Raw genomic sequence first — 11,880 nt, 5'->3', positions numbered from 1 at the left:
AAACGTAGGAAAATTAATGTAGGAACCAAATGTAAACAGTTTGGTAAACATAAGATATAATACTTTCATCGAGCATAAGGAAACAAAATGGAGTTTTTTTACAAAAATCTTGGTTTCTAAGGTATACAGCTCCTTACGTGGTTTAATCTGGTTCTCACATCTGGTTGCTGAGGGGTTAGAAAGCGCGCGAAAATGATTATTTTTTTTTAGCTCAGTTGGCGTCAAGGTCGAAAGATGTTGAATTGAAATAACATAAAAGTAGAAATTTTTGTATTGTTTTGTTCTTTTCGTGGGTACTGAACATACCCCTTCTTTTGGGAATTTTCTGGAATGTGGTAACCTTCACTCTAAAACACAGTGCAATTGGAAGGGAGCTCAGCTTTTTTCTGGTGATTCGCTTGCTTAACTACCCTGCGCCACACTTCATGATGCTGGAAACAAGAACTAAAGAAAATGACTACTTAATAGGAGTTAAAATGAAACGTCGCTGCCATCACGATGTTTGAGTTATCTCTACATTTCTCGCTGTGCAGGTAAAAACCAATGCTTTAACCTGGCAAAAGACATCCAGGACGTTGAGATTAACGGAAGAGAACCTGATTCCTTAACATCCATCTTCTTTAGCGCTGCAGTGCTTGATTAGGTGTATCATAGCTTCTGCATATTGGTTCAAGTGTTGTGCAAATGTTTTCTCTGTCTTTCTTTGCTTATTTTGAATCTGGCTATTATAGTGCTTATTGTCGGTTCGCTAATGTCAAAGGTAAAATATTTATGATCATATTCGCTGTGATCATCTCGAATTTGTCTGTTGTGAATCTTATTTGCTAGATGTGATGACGTGATTAGGAGATCTATCCAGCCTTGGCTTCGTGTGTCGCCGAATGTTGTAGGATGGATTGGTTAATTATGAAAATCAGATTATTGGAGTTGATGAATTCAGTCGCAAACCTCTTGAGTTTCTGTGTCAAGATTGAGAAGTTATAATTAATTAATTAAATAATTAGATATTAAAAATGAAAAGTCGTATGTAAATGGGTGGAGGTAGATATTAAATAGTTTAAATTTGGTTTGAGAATAATACTTAAATCTGGGTGGAAGAAAATTAAAAATTAAAATTTAATTAAATGCAATTAAAAGTTTATGGAAATTGTGGGGTAAGGGCACGATTAAATCATAAGTATCAAAGGATGCAGATCAAGGTAAGAAGTAATATGCAAAATAATTAAGCCGCTACGTTTGTTAAGAGAGGAGAAATGGGAGGGATAAAAAATAGATTAAATAAAAGATTAATAGTTGAGGGAGGGTACTGTTGTTGTTGCTTTTCCTCCGGTTTTTGAAGAAGTCGGACAAGGTACAAAAGCCCGTTGACTCTAAGAAAGTCGAGCACAACGAGGGGATTGGAGTAAATATCCTCCTTAGAGAGACTCAATCAACTAAATATGTGCTCGGCAGACGCCTGATGTTCTCGGCACTTAGTGCATGTGGCAAAGATTTCCATGCCCTCCTTGAAAGAGAAGCTCATAATATGACCGCAGGGAATACGTGAGAATGCACTTCGGGAGCACCGGTCACACTCAAGGGTTAGAGTCCAACCATGCTTGCTGCCCAGATACCAGAGATGGGTGGAGGCACCAAACACTCCACCAAGATTTGTTATGTTTTCAGAGAATATAATTCCAGATAGGTAAGGGCGGAAAAAGAGGAAGCTAAAAGGCCACAGTCCTTCTTTGCTAGTTTGTCTGCCATTTCATTGCCATAAATATCCACATGGGATGGGATCCACTGAAAATAGATATTGTGATGCTAAGAAATTAGGTGTAGTTTTTGTACCCCTAATTTTTAAAGACAGAGATAGTAGTCTTATCGCCCACATAAATCCAATTACTAAGATGTTGAAGTGAGCTGCGGCTATCAGATAATATTCATATATCTTCAGAACTATTTTTGGTTAGTATTGCCTAAAGTCCTAAATTGATTGCTATCAGTTCATTTCTGAAGACTGAGCAGTAATCTGGATTACGTCGACAGAGTGTCATTTTCCCTCGAGGGTCTCAATATAGATACCGTACCTGCACAGTCAGCAATTTTGCTGCCATCTGTGAAAATCTTGGTAGCATTCTTGGGGATATTGTCTATTACCTCCAAGGCCAACTGTCTAAGGTGGACAGTATTATAATCTTTCTTATTTATAGGCGTGGAAAAGTCACAACGAAATTGAATCCGAGGGCGGATGGGTTTAAAAAGCATTAAACTGAATGAGGTTTAACATTGCAAAACAGCAGGCTCATCTAGGCCAAACCACCTAGGCCAAAAGAAGAGTTTTTCTTTAGTATTTGTCGGTTTTTCAATTTATTTAGGTACGTTGAAGTTTTATTGTTTTGGCCATAAGTAGAGAGTTTGTTAAAGTATTTAACAGGACTAGTTGTCTTCTAGTCTGAAGAGGCTATAAATCGGCCTCAAAGTGGCTATTTCCATAGGACAGCTGTGCCACATCCCAGTAATAATACGGGCAGCACTTAATTGAACTTTTACTAATTCTTTAGGTTGGAATCAGAGGTACAACGATAAATTGGAAACCCAAACTCGAGTATCGGACGACTGAGTGCCAAATAAGTAATCTTGAGGGTACACACGTCAGCTTCCCAGTCCTTACCCGCAATGTATTTAAGAATATTTACTCGCTTTGAACTTTCCAGAAGAATATATTCAGTATGCTTGTGATATGTGAATTCGGGGTCTAGGATAATATCCAGGCATTTAGGATGCTTCTCAAAGGTAAGTTCCTGATTATTAAGCTTCAACTTAGGCTGATATTTGTAAATGTGCTTATTTGTAGTAAAGAAAGTGACAATTTATTTGTCTGGGTTAAAACATAGTTTCAATTCTGCTGCGAAGTTTGACAAGGATGTCAGAAAATTATTGAGTTTCGATTCTATTTCAAATATATTGGTGTTAGAGCTCCAGAGAACAACTTCGTCTACAAATATTCCAATTCTTAGTGTAAGGATCTTAAGTTTTACTAACGTTTATTTTATTTTAAATCTTTACTATCACTTCTTATTTTCTACTTCCGGCCAGAATTAAAAGCTTTAACTTATTTATGCAAATTTGTCTGGCGAACGCCAAGTACTTAAGTTGTGGCTTTTTGCCAAGCGAAAGAGAGGAAGGAGTTAGTAGAAGCAGGCCGCTTACCTTAGCAGTTTTACTCGGTTGCTGGTTGCCTTCCAGGCCAGAGGTTTAATCCTCGTGATAATTTTAAACGTATTGTAGTGTTAACAGGTTCTCTGTACTACATACGGCTTCCTGTTAATATCCGGCCAATCTTCCACGTAGGCCCTTGTTTATTATTCCAAATTTAAGTTAGAGTTAGTTATATTTTTATATTCTTACGTTCAAACCACAAGTAGTTGGTCTCTGTATTCCGAAATACGGAAATTATTGTAAAGAGTGAAAAATAATGCCGTATGCCGTTTTGTATACCCTTCCTGTGTATCTTGTCTACTTCCCACATTTATTGAACATAGCTTTAGTAAGCTCCCTGTTCCGAGTCAGGTCCTTGCATGTTCCCAAAGAAAGTAAGAAGGAATATTGAACCTGATAGTGGCGCCCAACGAAGAAGAATAACCCTGGCCGAGTTTCAAGAAAAACCTGTGCTGCCTGCAGAAGCGGCTCAGAATCCAGAAATGCCAGCTGCCGCCCTGGAAGGATTTGGTTACATCTTCCAGACCATGCGCGCTTCAATGAAACCAGAAGCAACATTTAATGGAAACTCACCGGTAACCAGTTTTTTGAAAAAATTGGAGGACCACATCACGATGTATCCCGTGCACGAGTTCCAAAAAGTTACCTTAGCTACCAGCCCTTTGAGGGGCCAAGCGCTTAACTGGTTCAAATGTATAGGCAGAAGTCTCTTGGGTCAAGCAGGAAGTCCCACCTATACTTACGAAAATTTCAAGACTGCCCTAGTAAAAGCCTTCCCTGTCGTAAGGGATCGTGCGAAATTAGAAACGGAACTTTTCAGCATATATCAGCAAAGAATCGAAAATCTTTCCACCTTTAGTTTAAGAAAAATTCACGTCTTCAAACTCTTGTATGGAAACCGTCCGGATCCTGAGATAATTCAAGTGATTTTGCCGAGGTTACTTCCCCAAGTACAAGACTTTATTGAATTAAGGAATCCGACTACACTGGAAACATTATTTGAGCTAGCAATCCAGTTTGAAAGTAGAAGAACGGCGGACATTGAAAGAAGACGCCAATATCAACAACGAAACCAATTTGGTGCGCCAAGACCACAGCAAAGTCAAGCACACGGCTACGGAAGCAAAGCGAATCAGTGGGCAAGGAAACCCGAGCATCCAAAAACAGCCCGCGAACGTCGACAGTTCAATAGCAATCCAGGAAAAAAGTCTCAAGGCCAGTGGAAAAAGAAGGAAAGCATGGAAATGAAAAATGATTTAAACTAAAACGGATTTCTGCTGACGGGAGGGTGCGGAAATCCGAAGGCCAAGAAAACCCCTCTTCCTTCAAGTTTAATACAGTAATGGTGAAAAATTTGACTCTTCCGAAGATTGAAGTGTTGGTGAATAATATCCCAGCCACCGCACTCCTGGATACAGGCGCGCAGTGTTCCTGCGTGGCAGAAGATTTTTTTAGGAAGTATTTTAGAAAATATCGCATATATAATTCGGATAATACGACAGTGTTAGCTGCGCAAACGAGAAAGATGTAAGTGCATAGGTAAATTACCGCTATACGTCCGTATCAAGGACGAACAAGTAAAGGTTATGTTTTTTATAGTAAAGAATCTGCAAGCACATATTATCTTAGGAATAGATTTTCTTTCAGAGGCACAAGCAACGCTGGATTTTAATGAAGCGTCCCTTAAGCTGACGATGAAACCAGTTCGAGAAGAAAAATCAGAGCCGCCGATGTAAAACCTTGAACACCTGCCTAATGAAGAGCAACAAAGAATCCGACAAGTAGTAAGTGAATTTGCTTCGTTATTTAGTGATAGTCCAGGATTTACTCAAGTTACTAACCATAGTATTGACACCGGAGATTCAATGCCATTTCGCCACAAAGCATACCGGTATGATAAGAATAAAGAAAAAATTATATAATGGCACATCAGCGATAAGCTACGTAAAAAGATCATAACGCCCATCTCAAGTAGTTATGCTAGCCCGGTGGTTTTATGTAAGAAAAATAATGACTATCCATTGACACATCCAAAAAGGTGGCCATTCGCGATTGACTACCGTAAATTAAACTCCATAACTAAATATCCGGTATATCCGTTACCTATTATTGAAGAAATTCTAAGGAACATAACATCGACCAAATATATAACGACTTTAGACTTAACGACTGGTTATTTTCAAATAAGTTTTAGACCTCAGGACGTGCCTAAGACTGCTTTTATAACCAAGTCTGGCACTTATGCATTCCTGCGTATGCCGTTTGGCCTTTCAGGGGCACCGGCAACATTTCAGCGATGTATGGACATTGTGTTAAGGCCTGTTCTTGGAAAGTCCACATTTATCTATTTAGACGATATCATTATTACTAGTGATAATCTCGACCAACATGTACAGGATTTAAGACAGGTGTTTTCTTTATTAAATGAGGCCGGTCTAAAAGTTAATGTCGAAAAGTGCAAATTTGCAGCCCCTGAATTAAAATATTTAGGTTACAAAATATCTCAGAAAAGAATCGAGACAGACAAATCAAAAATAATCGCTGTGCAAAAGTATCCGCCCCCAAACACGGCGAAGAAGCTCTCTTCTTTTCTAGGACTTTGTTCATATTATAGGTCCTTTATAAAAGCTTTTGCAGCTATTGCTGAACCATTGTTAAAATTAAAAAGGAAAAAGGCAAGATTCTCGTGGACGGCCGAAGCCAATAGTGCTTTCGAAAAATTAAAACAAGCATTAACGCAAGCCCCTGTGTTGAAATTTCCTGAAAAGGATGAGAATTTAGAAATTTCAGCGGATGCTTCGGATTATGCGGTAGAAGCGGTACTTTCGCAAAAGCAGCAGCCCGTGGCATTTTTTAGTCGAACTTTAAATCAAACACAAAGAAGTTATTCCGCGACTGAGAGACAGGCACTTGCAGTTCTGTTAGCAGTGCAAAAGTTCCGAGTCTATTTTGGAAAGGCGCCAATAACAGTGTATTCTGATCATGCGGCGGTAATTAGATTGTACTCAGGGAAAAACTTATCCCCAAGGTTAATAAGATGGGCACTCAAGCTACAAGAATATAATCTGGTAATCAAGCATACCCCCGGAAAGGAAAATATCGTAGCAGTTGCCCTATCCAGAATAAAAATAGATGAAGAAGGTAATACTGTAAAGGTGGCAATGCTCACAGCATGTACAATAAATTCCCGAGAAACTGTAATAGCCGAACTGGGTAATGATCCTGAGTTTGGAAACATTTATGAGTATTTAAAGATACTGAAAATTTTAGCCACCAAGATATTGTGGCGATAAGAAATAGGGCGGCCCATTACGAACTAATAGATGGTCTATTATTTTATACAAAAACTACGAATTCCAACAACGAATTTCGACCTGTTATCCCAGCTAGTCTTAGATTAAATATCCTGCAAGAGCTCCATGACAGCCCTTTAGCTTCTCATGCTGGTATTCGAAAAACTATCCAACGCGTACGCGAGGCAGTCTATTTTCCTGAACTGCAAAAGTTAACAAGGGCGTATGTCCAGTCCTACCCAACATGTCAAGCAGTTAATTATATTAATTTCCGCCCGGCCGGGTTTCTAAATAGTATTAAATCCGAATTTCCAAATTAAATAATTGGCTTCGATTTATTGGGCCCTTTCAAAAAAAGTCACTTAAATAAAAGTCGCTATTTCCTTGTTATGGTTGATCATTTCAGTAAGTGGACCGAAATTGTTCCCTTAAAACGAGCCTCCGCGAAATTAGTTACTGATTCTATTTTAAATAAATATATTTTAAAATACGGGCCGCCCCTAAAAGTTATATCGCATAATGGTCCTCAATTTGTAAGTAATATATTTGAAGACATGTGCCAAAAACTGGGCATACGTCATTTAAAAATGGTCCCGTATCGGCCGCAATCAAATATAGCGGAACGGGTCAATCGAAATTTAGTGAAAATTATCCGTAGTTATGTTAAAAATTTTCATAAAAGCTGGGATAACTATGTCAATGAATTTGCTTTCGCCCTTAGGACCGCAAAACATGATACAACGGGCAAAACACCTGCTGAGTTATTTTTAGGCAGAAAGATTATAACGCCGTTAGATAAATTATTTTATGTGCAACAAAGAGCTCCAGAATTTAAAATGGGTGATATAGAAAAATTAATTAAAGAAGCAAAAAAGAATACTAAAGTAGCACAGAGAAAACAAAAACTTTACTACGAATTGAAACGACGGGGAGTAACTTATAAAGTAGGAGATGAAGTATTAAAAATTAAACATTCACTTTCTTCAGCACCTGAAGATAAAACCGCCAAATTTTTTCCACGATTTGAAGGACCATATGTCATAGAAAAAATAACTCAGGCTGTAGTGGTGTTAAAAGCCAGGAATGGTGAAATATGCTCCGCAAACATTGATAAAATCAAACCATATTATGACCGTAATAAAATGCAAATATTTACAGATCTTTTGCAGGATCCGGCACGGCAGGCACAGGCTCCAGAGGTGGAACAACAACAAGTACAAGGGCAAGCCATTAGGAGGCAGGAGCAATTGAAAAGAAAGTTTCCCCGTTGGAAATATGAAAGTAACAAAAAAGAGAAGCCGTTCCACCGTCCAGAAAAGAGAGCTCACCACCACCCCCAGTATGAAGAAGGGAGAAGTACGACGAATGCAAAGAAAGCCAGGAGAAATAACGGCAACTATAACCCGGCTCCCAAACGGAAGATCTATTCATCGGACAGGACTCTCCGCAGCAATTGTCGCCGAACTGCGGAAGGACCGCTAGCGGCGGAGGAAAAGATACAAGGAAAATTTGAACGGCCAGCAACGAGGTCCAAGCAGGAACGAGAAAGAAGTGTCCCGGTTCCGCCAAGACCAGCTGCCATCAAACGGCCAAGACCACAGGCAGAGGCGAAAAAGAAGGTATTCAAGGGTGACCGAACTGGAGGAAAAAGAAAGCTTCTAGAGGAAGAAACTGAGGGGCGAGCCCGCACAAGAAGGAGGATAAATCAAACGAGAATCTTCGCTACCTTCCAGGACTGGGCTGAGAAAAGAATGTCCGAATATCACAAAGATAAGTAAAATTTTATGTTACTTTCCAAACTTAAGTTAATCTTTCATTCTTACTGCAAGTGGCAGATTTCAAGAAGTTTTACCTCATGTGAGGTCTACCTTTATCGCCAAAAAGGCGAGAAATGAGTTGTTACCGATTTTGGTATTATGTTTTTCAATTACTCGCGAGTAAAACTAAAGTTGATGTATAATATGAATGTGTAAATATTTGAATATTGTAAAAGTTATTGTATAAATTTTATTTAAAACATTCTGGCAAGAAAGAAGTTTTAGTATGAAAGACTTTTGAAATGTAGTATTTTAATGTAGAAGAATTGGCACTTGCTTGGAAAAGAATAGAAGTTAATAATGTACTACTAATGTATGTTTTAAAATGCGTAAAATTAACGGCATGTTAATATGTTCTTATATACAATGTGAACTGTTATTTTAAATGTTAAGAAATACTGTGATATGGTAAAAGTGAAAGTAATGCAAAAAAAAAAAAAAAAAAAATAAAAATAAAAATTTAAACTTATTCGTGTGACTGTAAAAAGACCAAATTATGGTGAATATGTGCTAAAGGTTGAATGAATGTAGTTAGGCTCTCTGACGCTACACTTCAGAGTTAGCCACTTTCAGAATAGTACTTCAGGGTTTAGAGTTGAAGATAGGGTGTGTTACGAGGTCTTGTTATGTTGAATTTTAACACGTTAGAGTTTTGATTGTAAGCGGCAGTGATGAACACGTATACATAAACACACTCGTGTTTGGTGTTTTCTTTTACAACACATGTCAGAGAACACGGGGAGAGATAATTAAAATAGAATCATGAATGAAATAAGAATGTTAAGAGAAATATAAATATTCATGTTACTTGCCATTTCATTGTGTAACATTTCATTAAACTAGTTTTCCTTCCAGATCTCTGGAAGGAACCAGATTTGAATAAAAGCTCCTGTTTAGATGCAGTACAGATGAAAAATTGGTTGTCCATGGAGCTGATATTGTAAAAACAATTTTTTTTTTTAAATGTCTAGTTTCTAGTAAGAAATGTTTGTAAAAGATTGGCCTCGCGTTAGATTCTAGAGCTAAAAGTTTTCAACAAGGTCGTTTTAGACCTCAGTTTCAAACTAATTAACTCTGGCGGGAAGTATGTAAGGATCTTAAGTTTTACTAATGTTTATTTTATTTTAAATCTTTACTATCACTTCTTATTTTCTACTTCCGGCCAGAATTAAAAGCTTTAACTTATTTATGCAAATTTGTCTGGCGAACGCCAAGTACTTAAGTTGTGGCTTTTTGCCAAGCGAAAGAGAGGAAGGAGTTAGTCGAAGAAGGCCGCTTACCTTAGCAGTTTTACTCGGTTTCTGGTTGCCTTCCAGGCCAGAGGTTTAATCCTCGTGATAATTTTAAACGTATTGTAGTGTTAACAGGTTCTCTGTACTACATACGGCTTCCTGTTAATATACGGCCAATCTTCCACGTAGGCCCTTGTTTATTATTCCAAATTTAAGTTAGAGTTAGTTATATTTTTATATTCTTACGTTCTGACCACAAGTAGTTGGTCTCTGTATTCCGAAGTACGGAAATTATTGTAAAGAGTGAAAAATAAAGAGTTTTGTATACCCTTCCTGTGTATCTTGTCTACTTCCCACATTTATTGAACATAGCTTTAGTAAGCTCCCTGTTCCGAGTCAGGTCCTTGCATGTTCCCAAAGAAAGTAAGAAGGAATATTGAATCTGATATTATAACCGAGGAAGGCACTTTCTCCTAACCAGCCATATACATGGTGAAGAACATAGGGCTAAGAAACCAATCCCTGGGGGACATCTTGGCTAAGCTTATAAGACTCTGAGATAGTTTTATTAACTTTTACCTTAATATGTCTGCTTCAGAAAGTCTTCTATCCATGATAAAGTTGTAGGGTTTATATTTATTTTAACTAACATTTATTTTAAGCTATCTTTCCTGTCAAGCCTTTACTTTGCCCTAGAATTGCCAATGCCAGAGTATGTAAATTTTAGTAGAACGCGCAGAGTATTCAAATTTTAGCAGAAGTAAATTGAGTTTAAATAGAAGGGAAACGAGATTGTAAGTGTGCTTCTTGAATCGCGAGCGTGAATGTTGCTAGGTAGAAATTTAAGAACCGAGCGTTTCGGCCTGTCTGCCTATTTCGGCCGTTCGTTGAATCTTTCAACTTCTTAAACAGTAAGTTTGCTGAATCTCATCTGTATCTTAGAACGCGGTTAAGTTAGTTACGATTATAGAGCCTCGTAGGTAGTGAGTTCGTTATTTAATTATCCTGTCATTTATTTTTAGCTGTACTTTTCTATTTTGTTAAACCGCCGGGTCGGCGTAGTTTGTGAGCGTCAAGTGAACGCAGCTGTATTTCTAAAGTGGAATAAAAAGGGATTTAAACCCTTCTTAACAGTTTGTGTAATTTACAGTTCAAAGCAATCACTGCCACTGTTGCTGACAAGTTGGGGCCTCGCAACATTATAAAGTATTTCCTCGAAGGTTAAGATTGTCATGTAGTATTAAAACCAGTTTGTGCTTCCAACCTTTATCGTAGGCCTTTGTGAAGTCAAATGATAAGTAGGTTTAAGGTTCTGAGCGTCTCTTATGGTTTGGCAGAAATACAGAGCTTGATCTATAGTGCTATGGCGTCTTCTAAAGCCATATTGTTCGCTGAGTATTAATTTGTTACAATCTAGATAATACTAGACTTGTACTAAAATCATTTTCTCCATAATTTTGCAGACTGTAGACATCAGAGCTATGGGTCTGAAATCTTCTGGTGTACATACCTTATTGCCTGATTTTGATTGGAATATTCAAGGCTCTCCTCCATTCAGTAGGTAATCTACCTTTCTTCCAAGACATATTGATGACATCGATTAGTTTTTGTTTGCCTCTTTCGCCAAGATTTTCTAGCATTTGTCCGTGAATGCCATCATCGGAGTCAGTGGATTTTTTTCAGATTTCTAAAGGCCACCGCAAGGAGTAATTCTCGCAAGGAGAACTGTTTGACTCAGCTTGGGTCTCCAAAGTCGGAGCTACGACAGCCATGGATGATATTACTGGCTTTTTTCAAAGTAGATCTATTATCACTTGTAAAATTAAGCCTGCTTGATGATTGATAATGGGTAGTAAGATCATTAACTGCCAATTTGTCATCTGGGAAAGCCTGACCATTTTCATCTTTAACACAGTTAGATTGTTCGAACTCGTCCTGTTCTTTATCTGCTCTTGACCTGTAGGGTTTTTCTTATTTTACAAAACTAATTTATTTTAAGTTTTCCTGCTCTCAACTTCTCAAATTTTCCTTACGTCTCTCGCCAAGATGTAAATATGGTGCACCGCTTAGGGTAATATCAGATAAAGGCCCCCAATTCATTAGTCATTTTTCGAGGAACCGTGTGCAAGGCTTGGCATTCACCACCTTAAGATGGTCCCGTACAGACCGCAGTCAAATATTGCCGGGCACGTAAGCAGAAACATAGTTAAAATCATTCGCAGCTATGTAAAAACGTATCACCGACGCTGGGATGACTGTGTAGATCAATTGGCGTATGCCTTTAGAACGGCCAATCATGAGACCACAGGAAAGGCCTCATGTGAACTCTTTTTGAGG

General features: G+C 38.1%; 1 pseudogene; it reads right to left on the bottom strand.

Annotated features, from left to right (window-relative positions):
* Positions 1 to 1,653: 1,653 nt before the first annotated feature.
* Positions 1,654 to 2,247, bottom strand: LOC146995058 (uncharacterized; annotated as a pseudogene).
* Positions 2,248 to 11,880: the final 9,633 nt, after the last annotated feature.

The sequence above is a fragment of the Stegodyphus dumicola genome, chromosome 10, assembly GCF_044657685.1.
Source record: "Stegodyphus dumicola isolate Sdum_Otavi_A_Nest chromosome 10, ASM4465768v1".
Lineage (NCBI taxonomy): Eukaryota > Metazoa > Arthropoda > Arachnida > Araneae > Eresidae > Stegodyphus > Stegodyphus dumicola.
Note: the sequence above shows the minus strand (reverse complement) of the source record. Positions and strands in the feature narration are given on the sequence as shown.